The sequence below is a fragment of the Zootoca vivipara genome, chromosome 1 (assembly GCF_963506605.1).
Source record: "Zootoca vivipara chromosome 1, rZooViv1.1, whole genome shotgun sequence".
In the NCBI taxonomy this organism is placed as follows: Eukaryota; Metazoa; Chordata; class Lepidosauria; order Squamata; family Lacertidae; genus Zootoca; species Zootoca vivipara.
Window position 1 is genome coordinate 28889811 of NC_083276.1, and position 22024 is coordinate 28911834.

Here is a 22024-nt window from a genome sequence, read left to right on the forward strand (position 1 = left end):
CAAGAGGCAACTCAGCTGAGCCCCAATCCCTTGTTTTGCATAGATGGTTCCATCTCACACAGCTTCCAGGAAAAGCAAAAAAGGATTTTTTAAAAAACAAAACAAAACAAAACACAGGAAGGGCAGAGGGGAGGTTCTGCTCACAAATGAGCCCAGAGAGGACTGCCGAAGTGCATTATGCAAACAGCACGCTCTGTTCCAACCTTTTTCAGACACCTCAACAAGAGGAAGCGCAGAGAAGACAGGCAGTCCTTATCACTCCATTAAATGCTCGACTGTGTAAGATCCCTCTGCTCCAGTGACGGCTGTGCAAACCCATAAATCCCGGCCCGCTTTCCTGCCAAATGGAACAGCAAGGTTTACATACTTCCCCTAAGTGGTAAGCAAACTTCCTTTCCAAGGGACAGGCAATCTATCAAAGCTCGGGTTCTCAGTGCTGGCTCAGTTAGCCCCCTGATCTACGAATGCACAGCTTTTATCAAGTGGCCGAGAGACATGCTCAGCCTCCCCCCCCCCTTTCTTCATCATGTTGCAGCTTAGGAAAGAAAAAGCCTGGGTTTGCAATCACACTGCACGCTTCTGAAGACCAGATTCTGGCGACAAACAAAAGGACAATGTCAACGTCCACCTGCCCAGTTTGCATGCTTCAGCTGGCAGCTGTTTGATCTGATCCAGCCACAGCAGGTACACAGGAAGATACAGGAAGAAGTTGACCCACTCCTTTAATCTATCTAATTTAACACTGTATATGTGGACCCCCCAGTGGCTCTTCAGGACTCAGGAAACTCCCCCAGCCCTTCCTGGAGATGCCAAGGACTAAACCCGGGACCTTTTGCATATAAAGCATGTGGCTTTACTATCGAGTCACAACCCTTACCCTAAAGCCTAGAGGAATATTTGGCTCCTGGCGCCCATCCAATCACATAGTCTTGGGCAACTGATGCCTCTTAGTGTGATAACAACAAAGCCAGTTATTATGGGCAGAAATCTCCTCCTGCCAAAACAAGCGTTTCCTCCGCTTTTTACAGTTTGATTGAAACAGGATTAAAGGATCAAGATGGGCATTTATTGTGAAACAACTGTGTCTGTGTTTCACCATTTGGTGAAAAACTACAGCTCCCTTTTTAAAACATGCCATAGTCCCATCAATCCACAGTCAAAATAGTCGTGAAGAGGCTTATTTCGCAGCAATTTAGAAAAACCACAAACACTAACAGACCATTTTCAAACTTGGCTTCCTCCTCCCCTTGCTAAGGAGCGGAGGAAAAACAAGATTACTAGAACAGTGCAAAATTCTGTATGCTCAAAGAAAAGGCATGTGGGTCTGTGGTCCTGTCTTAGTCTGCACAACACTGTAAATCTAATTGAGCCTCCCAAGTGAAAAGCTGAGGGAGGAGGATATTTATTCATCTGCAGCAAAGGAACTAATCTCCAGTTCTAAGCAGGAATGCTGGAGCTGAAGTCCTAGCTCTGTCAAAGGTGAGGGGCAGGATAGGCGAATTAAGAAATGCACAGCTACAGTGCAATTCCTTTCTGCTTTGTTGTATGAATTTAAGCTGGTAGATTATAATACCTGCCCACTGATCTACCAAGCTCAGCTCCGTCTACTCAGACTGGCAGTGGCTTTCGTCTCCTGAAGAGGTTTCTTCCATCACAGCCTAGCTGATCCTTTTAACTGGAGGTGCCAAGGATTGAACCTGTGACCTGCATTCAAAGCAAGTGTTCTGGGCTGGGATAGTTCAGTGGGTACAGCATGAGACTCTTAGTCTCAGAGTCGTGGGTTCAAGCCCCATGTAGGGCAAAGGATTCCTGCATCACAGGGGGTTGGACTAGATGACAGTTGGGGTCCCTTCCAACTCTACAATTCTACTGTTCAGCTGCAGTTGCTGCCTGCCAAACAATCTGCTGCTATGAAAAGGAAGGTGTCTCCCATAACCCTGCACAGGTGGTAGACTGCTCAAATCCTAGCTCAACCACCACCACAGAACAGTCTGCTTCATTCCCAAGGAGCAAGCTTTTAGGATGTGTTCTGATCAGGCTAGGAACAGCTTGAAGAAGCTCCAGGGCATGAAAACCTAAGTAAAGGAGATGACAGTTCCAATCCATCAACTTATTTTGGCTATGAAAAAGCACAGGAGGCCAGTAGGTCTGTGGCAGACATCTGAATATTATTACACTCCCATGCACTGCAACAACACCAGGCTGGATTCAGCAGTAGTGTACTGGCAAAATCAGAAGTTCCGTGATAGTTACAGCCATGTCCCTTCAGAGTCTTGCCCCTTCTAAGATCTCTATGTATAAAAATGTAGGCACTGCATGCATGGAGGTCACAGCCTTTCTCCATAACTGCTGAACCATAATGTAACAAATTTGGCCACAACGTTCCATGCCCACCAGGGAGGGATCTGGCATAATTCCCCCCCTAAAAAACCACACCTAAAATAATGATTAAACACAAAAAAGTGGCACCCAAATTAGACGTCACCACCAGAAGCTCTAAAGACTCCAGCAGCATCCAATAGAAAGGCAGATCACACGCTGCTGCCTCCAAAGCTGCGCTGCCAGATGACACCACAAAATTCCACAGCAACCAACTGAAAACAGTCCTTTTGCAGCAACAAGGCCCAGCTTTTTCAATAGGCTGCAGCATTGCCAAGCAGGGAAAAACAAACAGAATAGGGCCTTTCACAATGGGGGGGGGGCACAGGGATGAGGCACAACAAAGGGAGGGGGGAACACATAGCCATGGGGGGGAGGACCCTGAGTCAGCCAAAGCAGTGGGGGGTGGGTTGGGAGAGGGAAAACTGAGTAGGCCTCACCAATTCCCAGTACGCCATAGGCAAAAACAAACAGAATATGGGGCTTTCACAATGGGGGGGGGCATAGAGGGATGAGGCACAATAAAGAGAGGGAGGGGAAACACATAGCCATGGGGAGGAAGAAGGAATAACCCTGAGTCAGCCAAAGCAGTGGGGGGTGGGTTGGGACAGGGAAAACTGAGTAGGCTGCAACATTGCCCAGTAGGCCACATGCAAAAACAAGCAGAATATGGGCCTTTCACAGGGTGGGGGAATCACAGGGATGAGGCACAACAATGGGGGAGGGGGCTCACAGGGATGAGGCACAACAAAGGGAGGGGGGACACATAGCCATGGGGGAGGAGGTAGGACCCTGAGTTAGCCAAAGCAGTGGGGGGGTGGGGACATTTTCAGGAACACGCGTGGGTGGAGGAGTCTTATTTTTAAATGTTACAGTAGGGGAGTCAGGGTTGGGACAGGGCAGGTAAGGGGACTCTAAAGGGAGACTCTGGAGGTCCATTTAACAGAAAAAGGTCCATTTAACACAAAAACCCACAGCAACGCATGGCCGGGCCAGCTAGTTAGACAATAAAATTATAAATATGCAATAAAAAATATTGGGGATGCATTGCACCAATCAATACAGATCTAGCCTTTCAGCCAGATCCACTGTTTTCTGCACACATACATGGGCAAATGATTTGCAGTGCTGCAGTATTTTCTTTCAGAGGAACTTAAACTGCATTTTTCATAAAGTTCCATTGTACATAGCAGAACCTGCATACCATTCTCTTGAAACTGAAGCACCTTGTAGCTTTGGATACTGGAGAAAGGGACCCTGCTGCTGAAATAGGAACAGGTCCCCTGCAACCCCGGAACCACTACACCAGTGGCCAACTTCTCTCCTAAAGAAGCATATTCCTAGAGGAGCAGTATGTCAAACATGGCAATGGATTTCCAGGAGGAGACACTCTCCTGTTAAACTGTCTTCCCCATCTGCAGGTGACATGGCCTAAATTCCTTAACTTGTAGTAATAGACTGCCACCACAACAGCTTTGAGGATGTGTGTGCACCTGTTACTCACGTGGCAATAGTACACTTTAGCAGAACGCTACGAAGTGCTAAGAACATGACAGGAACAAACCCTACCAATGCTTTTTAAAATGAAGCCTTTGATACATATAGCAGGACAGGAACTGACTTGCTGCCACACACCTTAGAAGTACAGTGGTACCTCTAGTTACGAACTTAATTCGTTCCAGAGGTCCGTTCTTAACCTGAATCTGTTCTTAACTAGAGGCGTGCTTTCGCTAATGGGGCCTCTTGCTGCCGCTGCGCCGCCGGCACACGATATCCGTTCTCATCCTGGGGCAAAGTTCTCAACTCAAAGTAACTCTTCCAGGTTAGCGGAGTTTTTAACCTGAAGCGTTTGTAACCGGAGGCGTTTGTAACTCAAGGTACCACTGTATGTTAATAAAGAAAGTAAAGAGATAACCGATTGCTAATCCAGAATTAAGATGACCATGTCTTTGCTCAACAGCCAAATCCAGTTACAACACACTCTTTCTGCGAGCTCTTCCAACAACTCCCCCCCCCCATCTGTTTACCATCCGGCCAGAAAAACAGTGTATATTGTCCACCAATAAGGTTGCCATGGCATCGAGAGACGCTGCTGGGCAACAATGCACCAATATAACCCGTCATACCCTGCAGCGCAAGCATTCCCAGGCATCTGCAGCCCTCTTGTTGCTTTTATTGTGATTTACGGCCACTTCTCTTTTACTGCAAATCAGAAACAAGCAAGAATCTCACGTCGCTGAAATACAGATTCCTTCAAGGTGGTATGGGGGAGGCAAAATTGGATCGCTAGACCCTATTTCCCCGCCCCCAACTTTACCCCAGGGGCCTGGAGTTTATTTAATTTTATTTTCAATTTTTCACAAATTGACAAATTCACCCCTTACAAACACATACCTCCAATACAGTTGCATATTTGACCTCCCTCCCCCACCCACTTTTGTGGTTCCTTTCCTAATTTAAATTAACATTGCATTTTCCACTTTATTCCACTTTTTAAGTTATTCTTTCATTTATCTTAGTACAATTTTAACTGCTAATGAACTTGCTTGTATGCCAGAATTGTTCAAATATTCTGCAAAATTTCCTCACTCTTTTTTTTTAATAAAAAAAAATCCCTCTTGGTTTCTTATTACACCTGTCAGTTTTGCCATTTTGGCATAATCCATCAATTTAATCAGCCACACTTCCTTAGCTGGTTTAACATCTTCTTTCCACCTCTGGGCAAACAAAACACCATTCTGGCTGCAGTTGCGGCATACATGAACAAATTTTTAGGGTCCTTCAGAATCTCTATATTCACTATCCCTAACAGAAAAGCTCATTTTTTTAAAAAAACTAAAGTTATTTTAAACATTTTATTCAGTTCATTATATATCATTTCACAGATTTCCCAAAGGCCTGGAGTTTAAGCAGGACCACTCTGGAAAGCAATTGTGTTCACTGTTGGTGTGCCAGGGTTTCCTACAAACATACATATATTTACACACCCATGTTGTATCCCAGAACAAGCAGAGAATTGTAGTTTCCATTTTAGAAACAAGGAGGAAATTTCTAGTCCTGGTGGCTACGGCAAGCCGGCTGACACTGTGCAAGGAGCATCTCAGAAGCCATGGTGGGTGGCAGTGGCTTGAACCAAGCTTCCCAGCGGCCACAGGTTACGGCACTGCAGTAGACTGAGATGTGTATTCAAGACACGCCCTCCTCCTCCTCTTCCAGGAAGGTTCATGCACTTGGTGCAATAATAAACACAGGCCCAGAATAAAGAGCAATGATAAGAAAAGGCAGGTGCCATGTAGTTCAGTGGATTCCTAAAGAGGTGTGGGTGTGGGGAAGAGGCCAAGCATCACCAAAGAGTTTAGAAAAAGCTTCAGCAGGAGAAAATATACTGACATTATGAGAGTACCGACTCCCTATGTAAGCAAACTATAAAGGAGCTCGGAGGTTTTTATGGTCTCTGTGTTTTTGATTAGCTCATCAGCCCGAGTGCAGAAGCTACTCCCGTTCCAGCGGTCATTCACAAAGCACTCATGATTAGGGCCTTCATACAAGGATATAGAAGGTATGAACAACAGGGTGATCGTAGGGGCAAAGCCATAGATCAGGCATAGGCAACCTCGGCCCACCAGATGTTTTGGGACTACAATTCCTATCATCCCTCACCAATAGTCCTGTTAGCTAGGGATCATGGGAGTTGTAGTCCCAAAACATCTGGCGGGCCGAGGTTGCCTATGCCTGCAATAGATCAATAGCTGAGCATCAGCAAAAAGTCCCAACTTCAATCCTTGGCTTCTCCAGTTTAAAAGATGGAAATGACTCCTGCCTCAGTCCTTGTAGGGGAATAGCCAGTCAGAGCAGGCCAGGGGTCACCAACACCCTTGACACCTTCTCCTGACTCCTACAGAGTCTCTGAGGGACCCTCCCCTTCGCTGCTCTCTTGGTTGTGAGGTGATGAGGGTTGTTACCTTTTTCTCCCTTGAAAAGTACATAGAGCTGCGGGAGGAAGCTGCAAGAGTGGCACTCTTCCCTACTTCCTCTTTCAGCTCTCACGCTCTATTTAAGGCTCAGATTACTGTAATTCTACCAGATCCGAATTTTACCCTGATCTCTTGGAAAAGTGAAATATGCGTGCACATGCTTTCTCTTTTTCTGTCTCAGATGTGTGTGTGTGTGTGTGTGTGTGATTTGAGGGAGAGAAGTGAACAGAGGCAGAGAAGCCCACAGGACTCCCTCAAAAATGCATTATGTGTCCGCATGATTATAGAATCATAGAGTTGAAAGAGACTCCCAGAGCCATCTAATCCACACACCCCTTGCAATGCAGGAATCTCAACTAAAGCGCCTGTGATCATCCATTAAAAAGGCAATACTGAGCTAGAGAGAAAAATAGCCTGGTTCGATATAAGATAGGTTCCTATGGGTTCCAGGTATTATAAGCATAGTACAGTGGGGTGTTACGTGCTCTGAAATCAAAAGTGGGTTTTGAAAATTCCATTTATAGGTCACCACTGTGAAAATTTTACCTTCGTACTGAACTAACTTCCCACCACTGTCCCTGAAATGAAAATCCCTGGATCACAGCCTACCATCCCAAAAAGTTTCCACAGCTGGCAGGAGATCATCATTTGGGAGTTCCTCTCCTATGGATCAGTGCATTTAAAAGAATAATAATCAGCATATAAAAGCAAAGGGCCTAGATCATATTGCAGCCCAACTAGTGCAGTAATAGTTATGCTTCAGGATTAGGTATAGATTTGTCAAATTCTTCCCATTATGGTAAACTTGTGTCTGAACTGTACCACCTCAGAGGGCAGATGAGGATCTCACAGGTTGGATTGTTCTTCCATACCAAAAAAAAAACAAAACAAAAAACCCTCCATACAAAAAACTAGAAGTCATGGAGAAGGGTTCTACAGTGGTGCCTCGCTTAACGAATGCCCTGCTTAACGGAATTTCCGCTTAACGAAGGGATTTTTCGAGCAGAGGTTGCCTCGCTAGACGAATTTGTTTTATGAAAAATTCGTCTAGCGAATTGTGGTTTCCCATAGGAATGCATTGAAATTCAATTACTGCGTTCCTATGGGCAAATTTTTTTAAAAAAAAAAAATTCAATGCATTCCTATGGGATTCGCTAGACAAATTTTTCATTTTAAGAAAAGACCCGTGGAACGAATTAAATTCGTCTAGCGAGGCACCACTGTATTTGAGTCTTCTCCCTCTGAGATGCTTTTTGTTTTTGAAGGGAGGAGCACTCAATTGTGCAAGCCCAACACCTGCAGTCAAAAATGGTGAGGCCCAACTAGGTCTCTGTCAGTGCTTAAAAAGAAGAGAGGAAAAAGGAGATGGTGATGACCAGGCCTGCCTATAAGACATAGCCTGTAAATTGGAAGCCTTTCCCCTCCTAACGGGGGAAACTTTGTGACAGAAATGCACTCAGTATTGCCCTTTCTATCACTAGCTAATATACTCCAGGGCTGAGTCAATGCCTTCAAAATAATACCTGAGGCTTATAGTACAATCCTATACATGTTGTTGTCTTTATTTATTTTGTTACTCATTAGATTTCTTATTCATCCCAGGATGGTTTGCAGCAATTTTAAAATTAAATATTAAAAACAGTTCTGAACAAATTACGGCCAAAAGAATGGAGGAGGTCTTAAAATGTGTATCTTTCTCTCTCACACACACATAATACCAGGAGTCAAAAGGTGCATCTTCACGCAACCTACATAATGAAGGCACTGGACGCACTAATGTGGGGGAGGAAATTCCATAATTTAGGGGTTGCCACCAACAATGCTCTCCTGGGCCGACACCCCAAACTCCTGAGGGCAGTGCCCCCACTGCTGATCTTGACACCCACAGAGGCGGCATTCTTTCAGATATTTGGGTGCAAGCCATTTGCTCAGAAGTATGTCCCATTGTGTTAAATTGGATGTTCTTTCAGGTAAGTGGGGCTGCAGCTTTAAGCCTCAAATTTCAGCACAGGTGCCTCAAATACATAGACAGCTGGCATAGAATCTACCAGTATTACCATTTAGAAATTGTAGTTTAAAATCACTCTGCCAAACTTATGCAAGCGGCAAGATTTTCATTCTTTCATCAATAGTCAGCACCACGATAACCCCACAGTTCCAATAAAGGAGCAACTAGGCCCACTGACATTTTATTTTATTTTGAAAACCATACACATGTGCATCTCTTTCCTTTCTGAAGCTGCTTTTATTTCCATGCCCTTTCTATGGTGCCCATCCTGTTTCCGACTGTGGCCGTACAGATGTAGTCACCAGACCAAAAACAAGGCCCAAAGGTTGGGGTTTTCTTCGGGCTTCCTGCCCTACAACTACAACCCCAACTTCGCCGCTGCTTGCCAGCCTAAGCAGGGTCCGCAAGCAGAGGAGATTCCCCAGACTGCTCCTCTGATCATTGCAGGCAAACCACCCAACGCCCCCAGTGCAAAGCCCCTCCTCTCCTTTCCCATGGCATCTCTCACCACAGCAACGCGGACCCTTAGGAGAGCACACATCCCCGTGGCTAGCTTAGGTCGGTGGTGGTGGTTTCCTACGGATCCTGACGGCCTCCCAAGCCATTGCTGCCTCGTGATTTGGAAATATCTGCGCACACAAACCTCCCCTTCTTCCTCCAACCCCTCTGGGATCTCCACGACCCTAGGCGGACTGCTCTGCGTGCGTCTTCACGAGACGCTGCAGTCCCCCGGTCACAGAAGTCGTGCAAAAAAAAAAAAGAGGCTGGAAAAGAATTGCTCCCCTACCTGGGAAAAAAAGGTAGCCAGAGATCTTGCTTTCCCCTCCCGCCTGCACCGGCGTGAAATCGAAGGACGCTTTCCCGAAGGACGGCCGCCGGAGACACTTTTTTTGGGCCAGCTTTTCCCGGCGTCTCCCCTCTCCAGATCAACTGCACACTTGCTCGGGGAGACCTGCTCCGGTTTGCAGCGTCAGGCTGTTCCAGGCGCCCAGCGAGAGAGACCACAACAAACCCACTTTTCGCCAGGCAAGGGGCCGTCGCTAAATACCCGAATCAGTGCAAAGGTCTACTCGCGCCGTTCAGGAACTGGAGCAGAGAAACCCGGTCTCTGCCCCACCCACATCCCCTCCCGGGTTCGCTCGGCGCGCCGTGACCGCGCAGCTGCCATACTGGCGTGGTCACGGTGGCGCGCCAGCCCGGCCTCCCCTCTCCCCGAGCGGGAGTCTCCGCGCCCTGAGCTATGGCACGAAGGAAGAGGACGGGCTTCCCACGAGGGCGAAGGCGAGAGCCGCCAGCAGCGGGCAGCGAGGGATCTTCCCGTTCCGCCTCCGCCGTGCCCCCCTCCTGCAACGCGGCGGCGGCGGCGGGGAACGCGCGCCTCGGCCCTCGCTTTGCTCCCGAGTTGCATTCCCGGGGAAGGGACTCTGTGCAAATTGCCGAGCAAAGCCGAAAATGCGAAAGATGCCCATGGGCGGCGAATATGGAGCCGGCAAGGGCTCGCTCGCTCCGCGAGGGTAGCTAGCAACCTATCAGCGATCCTGCTCTGGGTTTTCCGCGTGGCAGGCTGTAGCCCAACAGGTGCACCTATCTGTCCCAGCGGTTGGGGGAGCATCATCAGTTGAATTTCTTAGGTACCGGTAGCTATACCAAGTTAGACTAGGGGTGCAGATACCATCTTTATCAGGCGGTTCATCCTTCAGCACAATGTTTTAGAAGTTATGTAACTTGTGAAGTAATTGCAATTAAATGATTTGAATACACCCAGAGTTCGTGTGTACAGGTGCTGGCTGAATGAAGAAACTACAGCAGGGCTGGGCAATCAATTTCAGTCTGAGAGGTGAATTGAAATTTGCACAACCTTACGGGAGGCTACATTGCTTTGGTGGATATGACAAACATAAAAGGTAAAGGTAATGGACCCCTGACAGTTAAGTCCAGTCACGGCATATACCTTCTGGGTCGTGGCCAGCATGCCTAAGCCGCTTCTGGTGAACCAGAGCAGCGCACGGATATGCCGTTTACCTTCCCGCCGGGGTGGTACCTATTTATCTACTTGCCCTTTGATGTGCTTTCGAACTGCTAGGTTGGCAGGAGCTGGGACCGAACAACGTCACAGGGACAAACATAGGCGGAGACAAAAACACAAAGCAACCCCCCCCCCCAATGGATGCACCTTGATTTCCCCCATTGTATGGAACACACAAGTACAGGGCATACAGCACTCCCCTTCACACACACACACACACACACACACACGGACAGTCATATACCCATGCATACACTCTTGCACACCAGATATGATGCAGGCACACATGCATACATATGGAAAACCATCCCTCTGGACTCTAGTGCTGGTGGCGGTGGCAGGGAAAGATCCCTCTGTGGGTTCTTTAGAGAGGGATTTTATCTTCCCATCTTTACAGTAAGCACTACAGCACTAAAACTGGAGATAACCCCTCTGCCTGCTCTTTCTCTAAAGAGCAGGCAGAGGGGTTATCTCCAATGGTAGAGTTTAGTAATCAGATCAGAGATCCTTTGACCTACTCTTTAAAAAGCAGTAATTCTACTGCTACCAATCCAAGTACTAGAGTGGGGAGAAAGGCTGCCTTTATCGTTGTTGCTATTAGTTATTAAATTTATATACCACCTCTCATCTGTAGATCCTAGGCCAGTTCACAGCATAAACAGCAGGAAGAGGATTTATCTCGAATAAGCACTGGGTTGCTTAGATAATCCTTTAACTGTCCCACACCTGATGTCATATGACAGCAGGTAAATGGCAGGTGGGCACTGTTTGCCACCATGGACGAAAGGGGAAGACTGGCAGGCCCAATTAGACCTGTTAGAGCAGAGATTCCCCACAGCTGTTGTTCAGCATCAAGTGAGTTGGAGGCAATGATCTGTCATGGTATTTTGTTCTAAAGAAGGAATCCGGTGCCTAAACTATCTGGCGCACAATGTGAATGACTTGAGGTCCATCATCTGCCTGGAAACTGCTGGTACCAGTTTATCCTACTAAATGGTAAAACTAGATGGCTTAGCTGAATCATAAGAAGAGTTATAGAAGAGAATAAAGTCTTTAAATCTGATGAGTCATAGCATGACTCAGCTTGTGCTTCCTTTGTCCTCATACCCATTCCTAAGTGCATCCCTCCTCCTTAGCTGTCTTGAGTAAACAAAACCACCTGAACAAGATCAAAACATCCTGGTCCCAGGCCAGATCAGTCCCTGCTAGATCCATTTATTTCAACTCTAAGCAGCACAGCTGGGACTGATCAGAGTTGCAGTCTGGAAGGCACTTACCGCTAGTTGGGATAGGATTGGGATGTTACTAAGAAGAAGATTCACAGATGCTGTATTTGTGGCTTTTTTTGCCTGTTCTGTAGCCTCAAACTCCCAGTTCGTTTTAGATACAGAATCCTATATTGCCAAATCACATTTATTGATCGCTTTTGCCTGTTACTGTAAGGATAACACATCACTAATTCCCCAAACTGCATCAGTTTCTTTTAAAAAAGAATAAACAATAATAAAATATTGCATACCACTTAGGCTCCACATCTGTGCCCCAGCCTCCTATATAAAATATTCATAAATGCAAATCAATCGTTAAAGAACAGCCTGGCTGGGAAGAGTAGCTGTGTAAGAATGACACCCTTGGGCTCCATGTTTGGTGTCTGCCTTTGATTCCAGATCTAACCCCCTTAATCAAAATATTGACCTTTCTTCATGTCAGTGCAATTGCCTCATGAGGTGGGGTCTTCCTTGGCTTTTAAATCATAAAGGAATCTGTTCCAGCACAACACATCCAGTAAAGTTAAGCCCAGTGATTTCAGAGAGAGACCAAAGTACATACAGTAATTGACTGGTCAAACAGAATCTCCATTTTACAGTCAGTTATGTTAACCGGTTTATACATCCCTTGGAATATAGTTCTACATCTTTCTCTCAGGAGCTCTGTGATACCTCTTGCACTACAGGAAATGTGAGCATTCTATATTTCCATACAGGGGTACAGTGTCTTTTTTTGTAATATTTGAAGGGCGTTCATTTGTGTGAATTACGGGCAAACTAAATGATCAACATCACTTGAAATTTGAGTCTCCAGCACAAATTCTTAATAGTACAGCATATTGGGGCACCAGGACCACAATGAACACAAGGAGACTCATATCTAAACATACACCACACACGCCAACAAATCTTGCTGCAGTCAACTAAAGACAACCATGCCTTGCCTCCTCCCAACCTTCAGAGCGAAGACCACAGAAGTTAAGACTACATCTCTTCAGATAGAGATAGCGCCACCAGCTGAAGCTGATGGAAGTTATTCTGTGCCTGTTCTGCCTGGCTTATATTTTTGCAGTTATTGCATATGATACCTGTAAAGGTGACTCCCTACAGGTGGGGGAAGGTTGTGGCACCCACAAGCAGCGAGGACAACTTTTGAGTCTTCCCACCGAGTGCCGAGGGGGAGGCAGACTGGGAAGGTTCTTCACCTACGGAAGAACAGGAGTGGGACACGGGCGACCAGCAGGACTCCCTGTGGGGGTGGGACGCCGTCTTTCAGGAGGGGGAGGAGGAAGACTGGGAACAGGTCTTCACTCCCACAAGCTCGGACGAGATGGACTTCCTGGGCTTCCAGTCATCCCCCCAAGCGCAGTCCCAGAGCACGGACTGGGAACAGGTTTTCACTCCCACAGGAACGGATGAAACGGACTTTTTGGGATTCCAGTCCTCGCCCCAAGTGCCACCCGCCTCAGGAGGGGAGGGGGGTCATGGGGGGTGGATGTAAGGGTGACTCCCTACAGGGAGCCAGCCCATATCATCCTAATGTCCACCTCGCCAAGCACAGGGAGCAGCAGTAGGTCTGAAGCAGCCAGGGGGGCGCGGAAAGACTCGGAGGGAGAGAGAAACCAGCGTGCGGAATGATGGGAAGGCTCAGGGGAGGAGAGATGCGGGCAAGGGCTCAAGGATGCTGGAGAGCACTTCCACTGCCCTGACAGGGAGGAGACTGAGAGGGCATCGCTCCTTCCGGCGGAAGAGTTAAGGAGAGCACCACAACGCAGGTCAAGGGGGAGGCGTTTTGGGGTGCCCCGACTACTTTGCTGGCATAAGAACAGACTCATGCCATTGCTGGATTCTGATTCGAAATGAGAGATCATGTTTTAAGCTGTCTATGCACTGTAAATATCTTGCACAATAAAAGTATTTAAAGACAAACTGGACTCAAGCAGAGTTACTCTAGAGTAGCCACGACGACCCTCTGACAATACCAGAAATGTATAACATTGATTCGTCATTGGTCTTCGTGTTGCCTTTTTTGGTCTCACCAAGGCCGCCTGAACAAAGGATCCAGAAGTACCCCCAAGTTACAAGGGAGTGTAACCCCATCCAGAGCAGGCAATCTCCCATCCATCCAGTCTAGGAACTACCTACTAACAGTGCCTCAGTCTTACCTGGGTTGAGCTTCAGTTTGTTGGCTCTCATCCAGTCCATTACTGACGCAAGACAGCAGTCCAGCACATCGACTGCCTCACCTGAAGATGTAAAGGAGATGTAGAGCTGTGTGTTATCAGCATATTGCTGACGTCATGCTCCAAAACTTTGGATGGCCCCATTGGTGGTTTATGCAGATGCTAAACAGCATAGGGGATAAAATTGAATCCTGAGGAAATGCACATTGAAGGCTTCATGGGCATGGGCGTACCCAGGATCAAAACTAGGGGGGGGGCAAGGGGAGGGGCCAAGGCACGGAAGGGGAGGGGCCACAAAGTGGGCGGGAACGGCGAACTCGCGCTCTGCCAGGCTGTGCCCCTCCCTAGAAGCAGGGCTGGTGGGCGGAGGCGGAGCCCAGGCCAGCGGAGCGCGAGTTCAGCGTTCCCGCCCGCCGCGCCGCGCTCTCTGGTTCCCCGCCACGCTTGGCCTTGCCAGAGGGCGCGACGGGGAGCTGGAGGGAGGGCGCAGCGCGGCGGGCGGGAACGGCGAACTCACGCTCCGCCGGGCTGTGCCCCTCCCTAGAAGCAGGGCTGGTGGGCGGAGGCGGAGCCCAGCCCAGCGGAGCGCGAGTTTGGCGTTCCCGCCCACCGCGCCGCGCTCCCTGGTTCCCCGCCGTGCTTGGCCTTGCCTGAGGGCGCGCCGGGGAGCTGGAGGGAGGGTGCGGCACGGCGCGGCGCAGCGGGAATGGTGAACTCGCGCTCCGCCGGGCTGTGCTCCGCCTCTGCCCACCAGCCCTGCTTCTAGAGTAGGGCAGCTGCCCTAACTTGCCCCGTGGTGGGTACGCCCTTGTTCATGGGGCTTAAGAACACTCCCCAAGTATCACCATCTGGAAATGACCATTCAAGTAGGACCAGAACCATTGCAAAGCTGTGCCACCAACCCCCAACTCAGACTTGCCCAGAACTACTGTGATTAGGGCCCCCCCGCCCCCCACTCTTGCCAGCTCCTCTGTTCCCAAGAGCATCCTTTTACAATCTACTTCAACTGCATGATTTCATCTTGAGTTGCACTGGGGGCTGGGGAAAAATGAGGTGACAAGGAAATAAAATGCAGAAAAGTACAGACAGTGATAATCACATCCTTTACAGAGGTCATTCACAAAAGTGTTGCTAATGACACAGACATCATCACATTGCTTGGCCAATTAACACATACAGTGCACTAAATATATATATATATTTCTCAGTTTAGTCCTCAAGTGATAGCACTGAAACTCTTGATATGCTTTAATGCAGTGGATTCATGCTGCAGATTCTCTCTGAAGATCCTTTGCTCCAGGATGGGCTACTACCCTAAGGCCATTTATGTATGGGTGGATGTATGTATGCATGTACAGTATACATATAATGATACATGCATTATATTTATATCGGGTCTTTCTTCCGTCATGAAACTGAAAGTGGCCCCCAAGATTCTGAATCATTTAAGTCAGACTCAGTATCAATAAATAACTGAAACAAGGATATCCAAAGCCCAGCATGGGTGTGTGTGTGTGTGTGTGTGTGTGTGTGTGTGTGTGTGTGTCCAGAAAGCTTTAAAAGAGAGGAAATGTGAATGATGCCTTATCAGCATGGAGCGAAAAGCAGGTCAGCTTTTCATTGCTATTCAAGCCTGTATAATTGCTACCAATTATCAAAAAGTATATTACAAAGACCAAAGATACAGACTCTCATAGAAAATCCAAAGATTAATCAGAAACTGAACATGTAATAGCTCTCTGCCTTGTCCTATCCAGTACAGAATAACTTGCTGAACATAATCAGGTTGCAAAAGCCATCAATTACTATGCTGTACTAACTAATCATTTCAAATCTGCCTTCTTACTACAAATATTATCCTCAACCAGTTCTTGAAAACAATGGTTGCACCTTGCTATTGGGGAAAAAACCCATTATAAGAACAGGTCAGGCATAATTCTGATGAACAATGACAACAACAACAAGGCTACTAAAAGAACCCAGCATTGCCAATATCACAAAAGCCGAAACCTAGCCCTTGGAAATAAGGAACATCTGGAAAGTCAAGATAATTCAATCTAAAAGCATTTCCAGGGAGACTAGAATTTAGAGAAGGGATGCAACAAATGTGCAAAAACCTGTTAACCTTGTAGCCTTCTAAGATAATACATTTCTAAACAATGAAGGATACCCCTCTCAGAAAGAGGTTTGGGATATTCAAACCTTGCATGAGGAAGTGCTGAGCTGGGAGGAGTGGGGGGGGGGCAGAGTAGTAATGATACTGAACTGACTGCGGTTCCAACAAATTTGTGAGACTGCCTAGGATTGTAGAAGTATGTAAGGTTGACAATTCAAATAGAATTTTTTAAAAACCAGAATGGCCAGTAATGGACTTATGACATACTATTGGGCTGAGCAAACTGCACATTTTAAACACTGAATACACCACTTCTATCCATATTTACAATCTCCAGATACATTTACAATGTATCTGATTTTCCTCTAGTAGGGAAAAGAAGCAAATGTTTGAGAAAATAAGATCCCTCTCAGCTTTTGTCAGGTAGTTACAGTAATTGCTTCTTCCACTGAGGAAGGTAGTTTCACAGTAACAGGCGTGGAGCAATTGTGGGAAGTGAATATACTGCCTGCTGCCAAGTTATTTTAACCAGTTGACTTGTCCTGATGCCTAACAATGTTCTCTTTAAATCCTCAGTTGAGTTCCTGCTGATGTTTCCAAGAACTGCTCAAAGCGCCTTACAAAGAATAAAAGAGGAAGGCATTTCAAACACTACAAAAACAATTTCATAACAACACAGCAAAACAAAAGCAAATGTAGCAACATAGCAAAAAAGAACAAACCCTACATTTCAAATAAATATAGCAATGCTTATAGAAAACTTTTACAAATAACCGTATGTACTTCCTGAGGGAGGGCATTCCATAAATACAAGGCGTCCCCACTGAAAAGAGAAAAAGATACCCAAGACTGCATACATTTTGAAGTTAATAACATGTGAATGTGAGTCGACTGAAGGGTACCTGTCTGTTTCATAACATGGGAAGAAAAGAGAGTATCCATGCGGGGATGATAAGGTCTACCCCTGTGAACTATTCACACATGATTGTGTCCAGAACTGTACACAGCTTCCCTATGCTCATGCGTAGGAGACATTTTATGATTGAAGAAGTCCATAATTCAGCATCTGCATATGTTACTCAGAAAGCTGCCTCCTGGAGGGGGTGGGCGGGCTAGTGGATTTTTTTTTTTGCTAATTCAGCACTGCCATCTACTGGCTTCCCTGGATATTGTCAGCCATCAATTTCTAGTCCCCGAAAGGGCGAGTCATGTTTCATCCTCTTTCAGAAGATGGTCCAACCTGGGTCACCATCTTGCATTGGGTTTTAGACAGTTTTCGTCTTCAGGGCTCCAGTTAAGCCTTTTAGGTGCTATTCCTATTCAGTCCCTCTAGTGAGGGGTTGTTGCTCAGTAGTAGAACAGAAGCTATACATGCAGAAGGTCGAAACAGAACTGGATTTAGGGCGGTTCCCCTGCACAGGGTGCTGAGCTAAGTGGGCACAAAATTGAGAAGATCCATAATTGAGAAGATCCATTTGGGGGCATGAGCATAGCCAGGATTTATGTTGTGAGGGGGCATATGGTTGCCATACATCCGGGAAATCCCAGACATGTCCTGTTTGGAGGGGACTACGCAGATGGCGCTGTGGTCTAAACCACAGAGCCTAGGGCTTGCCGATCAGAAGGTCGGCGGTTTGAATCCCCACAATGGGGTGAGCTCTCATTGCTCAGCCGCTGCTCCTGCCAACCTAGCAGTTCAAAAGCATGTCAAAGTGCAAGTAGATAAATAGGTACCACTCCAGCGGGAAGGAAAACAACGTTTGCGTGCGCTGCTCTGGTTTGCCAGAAGCAGCTTAGTCATGCTGGCCACATGACCCAGAAGCTGTACGCCGGCTCCCTCGGCCAGTAAAGCGAGATGAGCGCCGCAACTGGACTTAACTGTCAGCGGTCCCTTTACCTTAACATGCCCAACTTGGGGGGGGGGTTACAATTGTAAGCAAATGTCCGGGTTTTGGGGGGGGGTTAAAAATTGTGTGTGCAGACGGCTCAGGTTCAGGCTTGAGCTTGGGGTGTGGCAAACCTAGAGGGGCAGGATTTATGTTAGGGGGCAGAACCGAGCTATCTGTGATGTGGTTGGTCAGTTAGTTAAGTATTTTTATTGATTTACTTGATTTGGGGTGACAGCATTCCCCCTTGGGTACAACCATGTTTGGCGGGCCAAATTTTGGGCTCACTCAAGAAGCCATGTTACCAAAGATTATCAAAGTCTGCCCCTGGTAAAAGTTTTGATCCTTGGATGGTCCATTAAAAAAGAAAAAAGAAAAACTTCAGCAAGGTGACAAAAGAGGGCTGGGTGGGGAAGGACCTGGGCGAAGGAGCGGATCGCCCTGCCCCTGTGGACTGATAGCCCCGCCTTCGGGTGCACAGCATGTGCGCCGTTCCGGGTGCCCGAGTGGCTAGCTCCGCCGCTGGCCAAACACAGAGACAATGAGCAAGACGGCATTGGCAGCACCTTCTTCTCAAGGGAGAGGCAGGTGAAGGAGCAGGTTGCAATGGTGAAGAGGAGGAGAAGGTCCATGGGTCTCTTGTCAGCAGGCCCTCATCTGGGAACATTGGTCCTGGCAGGTGCCCTGCTATGCCAACTCTTGATGCTGGCTTGGCTTACCTCACAAAGCACACACACGCACACACACATACCGGGGTTTCTGGGTCCACAGCCCTGTATTGACAGAAAAAGATCGGAGCATTTGCAATCTTCCTCTGAGCTAAGCTTTACTGGGAATACAGAATAGAGCTATAGAGCAACAAAAACTGAAGGGGAATCAAGAGAATTATATAATTGTTGTGTTGTTATGAAGCATTACACAGGGGGGAAAGGCATTAGTTCTAGGTAACAAAATCCCCAATTAAGCAGATCCAGCAAACATGTAAAGGTCTCAGGCAAGACCTAATTCTGAAAGGCAGGACAGGCGAAGGACATCAAAAGCCTGGAGGAGACACAGAGAAAGTGCGGTAGCTATTCTCTCTCATCCAACGCATGTTGCTAAGCATCTGCCTTTATGTGTCTCCTGCTCCTCTTGGCGTTCTAAATCATATCTGCAAAAATCATTCTCCACATTCCCGAAGTGCAGTCACCTCTGGAGGAAGAACCAGATATTTTAAGTCAGCACAAGGTGAAAAGAGAAGATTCAGCCTAGACATCCAACTGAATCTGGGAAAGGAGGAGGGGGGCACAATTCAACAAGCTACCAATAACGACTAAGGCTGAACTCCTGGACAGGCTTCATCACAAGCAAATTCTCCCTCCCCCCTTGAACTCTCTACACTTACTTCTAAGTAAGCATGCATGGGATCATTTGAGAGCACATCTTTAACAAAAGTCATATTTACTCTGGGGAGACTGCCAATGCATGGCATTTGAAATCACAGAGTCATCAGCATCATACACTGCTGTGCCCAAATCAGCAGTGTAGCTAGCCGCCTGGCTGCCCGGGGCGGCAAACCCGAAGGCACCCTGCCAGGGGGTGGGGTGTCCGTCGCGGAGCATGCGCGGAATGAGGCAGTCTCAGTTGCATCGGGGCTTCTCCTCCATGGAGGCGGTTGCATCGTGCGGCAGCGTGGTGGCCGTCGGAGGTGGTCAGCCCCGTCCAGCCTGCTGCCCCCCACCCAGCCTGCTGCCCGGGGCAGCGCGCCCCCTATTACTACGCCACTGGCCCAAATTAGCTCTGGGGCCCACCAGACTGCTGCTTTTTGTGGGTGTATTCTGATCTTAAACCTCTGCTGCCTTGTGGCTCTACTCATTTGTGAGAAAGGCTTTGGGAATAAACCCCAAGGAGAAATCCATACCCCGCTGACTTGTGGGACATCTTCGGGAAAAGAAAAGGCTTAGAAGTAATCCCGACACAAATCCAGAGTGCTAAATCTGCATGGTTGCTTATTAGGAATTTTTACGCAATTAAAAAAGCAAATGAAGAATAACCAGTTAGCTGTTTCTTTACTTGCTGTTACCTTTACTTGCTGTTACTTGCTATAAAAAAGGTAACGGACCCCTGGACAGTTAAGTCGAGTCAAAGGCGACTATGGGGTTGTGGTGCTCAACTCGCTTTCAGGCCAAGAGAGCCAGCTAAACCGCCACTGATGCAATGGAACACCATGATGGAAACCGGAGCGCACGGAAACATCGTTTACCTTCCTGCCACAGTGATACCTATTTATCCACTTGCACTAGTGTGCTTTCGAACTGCTAGGTTGGCAGAAGCTGGGACAGAGCAATGGGAGCTCACCACCATTGCACGGATTTGAACCGCCAACCTTCCGATCAGCAAGCCCAAGAGGCTCAGTGGTTTAGACCACAGCGCCACCCACATCCCTATATACATACATCACATCTATACATCACCTATCTATATGCAGACATCACATCAGTCCTGCACAAGTGAGAATCTCATTTGTATTACAAATGCTTCTCCAGAGTTTCCTATTCCCTATTAACAATAACACATAGATGCAAATCACATTAAAGACTCAAAGGCAGCTGAAAGGTAATGTGTGAAAATGTCCTACCTCTTCACCAAGGCAAGGCCTATTTATCTGGCTCCCCCTCTCCCACTGAATACTATGAGTGATCTAGGAGCCATCCCCCAGAAACATTTGCAGTCTCAAAACACAGGTGGCGCTGTGGGTTAAACCACAGAGCCTAGGGCTTGCTGATCAGAAGGTCGGCGGTTCAAATCCCTGCAATGGGGTGAGCTCCTGTTGCTCAGTCCCAGCTCCTGCCAACCTAGCAGTTCGAAAGCACGTTAAAGTGCAAGTAGATCAATAGGTACTGCTCCAGCGGGAAGGTAAACGGCATTTCCGTGCGCTGCTCTGGTTCGCCAGAAGCAGCTTTGTCATGCTGGCCACATGACCCGGAAGCTGTACGCCGGCTCCCTTGGCCAATAACATGAGATGAGCGCTGCAACCCCAGAGACAGTCACGACTGGACCTAATGGTCAGGGGTCCCTTTACCTTTAACACAATGTGCACATACAGAGCAGGATTTTCCATGAGTCTTCATTTTCACAAACACATCTGGAATGTCATTGGGAAGAGGGAGGTTTGAGTGACAGTTGTGTGGAAGGGGGAAGAGGTGGATGGAAGAGGGGTTAAGCACTCTCCCCTTATTGCCATCTCTCTGTAAATCACCCCTCCCCAGCTACGTAGTGGAATTTTGTTGCACAGCTTGGTTTGTAAGATGTGGTTCCATCGGATGCAAGGACAGTTCTTTCGAATTGTGTTGTGGATTTTCCAAAGAAGCCCATTTTGTAAGGAGAGCCTTGGGGAAAAGAGAATGAAAGGGGAATGAATATTTTATCTTTAGTAACTGGTCATTTCCATTCTGAAGAGAGGAAATGAAGGACTGTCTGTTGGGTGCTGAATATTCAACACCCAATCAGCAACTGGGTTATGTATGAATATAAGGATGTGTTATTATTTATAGAGCTTCATAGTCATGCACAACACTTTACTAGCAGAAATATGCTATGATAGGTAGCAAGGCCAAGGTAGCTTTTGCTTTCTCTCTGTGTCTTTATAATTACTGTTACGGATACATACATATGGCTCCCTGTCCTGACACTAGGAGTGTATTTTCTTTCCTAGAATACCCACCTAGACAGCATCTTAAAAAGCAGAGACATCACCTTGCCGACAAAGGTCCGTATAGTTAAAGCTATGGTTTTCCCAGTAGTGATGTATGGAAGTGAGAGCTGGACCATAAAGAAGGCTGATCGCCGAAGAATTGATGCTTTTGAATTATGGTGCTGGAGGAGACTCTTGAGAGTCCCATGGACTGCAAGAAGATCAAACCTATCCATTCTTAAGGAAATCAGCCCTGAGTGCTCCCTGGAAGGACAGATCGTGAAGCTGAGGCTCCAATACTTTGGCCACCTCATGAGAAGAGAAGAATCCTTGGAAAAGACCCTGATGTTGGGAAGGATTGAGGGCACTAGGAGAAGGGGACGACAGAGGACGAGATGGTTGGACAGTGTTCTCGAAGCTACGAACATGAGTTTGACCAAACTGCGGGAGGCAGTGCAGGACAGGAGTGCCTGGCGTGCTATGGTCCATGGGGTCACGAAGAGTCGGACAC

The 22024-nt window shown here is 47.4% G+C and overlaps 1 protein-coding gene across 3 annotated transcripts in view; it reads right to left on the reverse strand.

Moving 5' to 3' along the window:
- The window catches only part of TMEM63C (transmembrane protein 63C), a 79845-nt gene extending 70557 nt beyond the window's left edge, over nucleotides 1-9288 (reverse strand). For 2 of the 3 annotated variants that reach the window (XM_035108113.2, XM_035108111.2), the window contains exon 1: nucleotides 9149-9279. The gene's annotated coding sequence lies outside the window, so the exon portion shown is untranslated. Of the gene's footprint in view, nucleotides 1-9148 lie in introns of all 3 variants that reach the window. The other variant, XM_035108112.2, reaches the window with a different exon arrangement.
- Between the last annotated feature and the right edge of the window lie 12736 nt (nucleotides 9289-22024).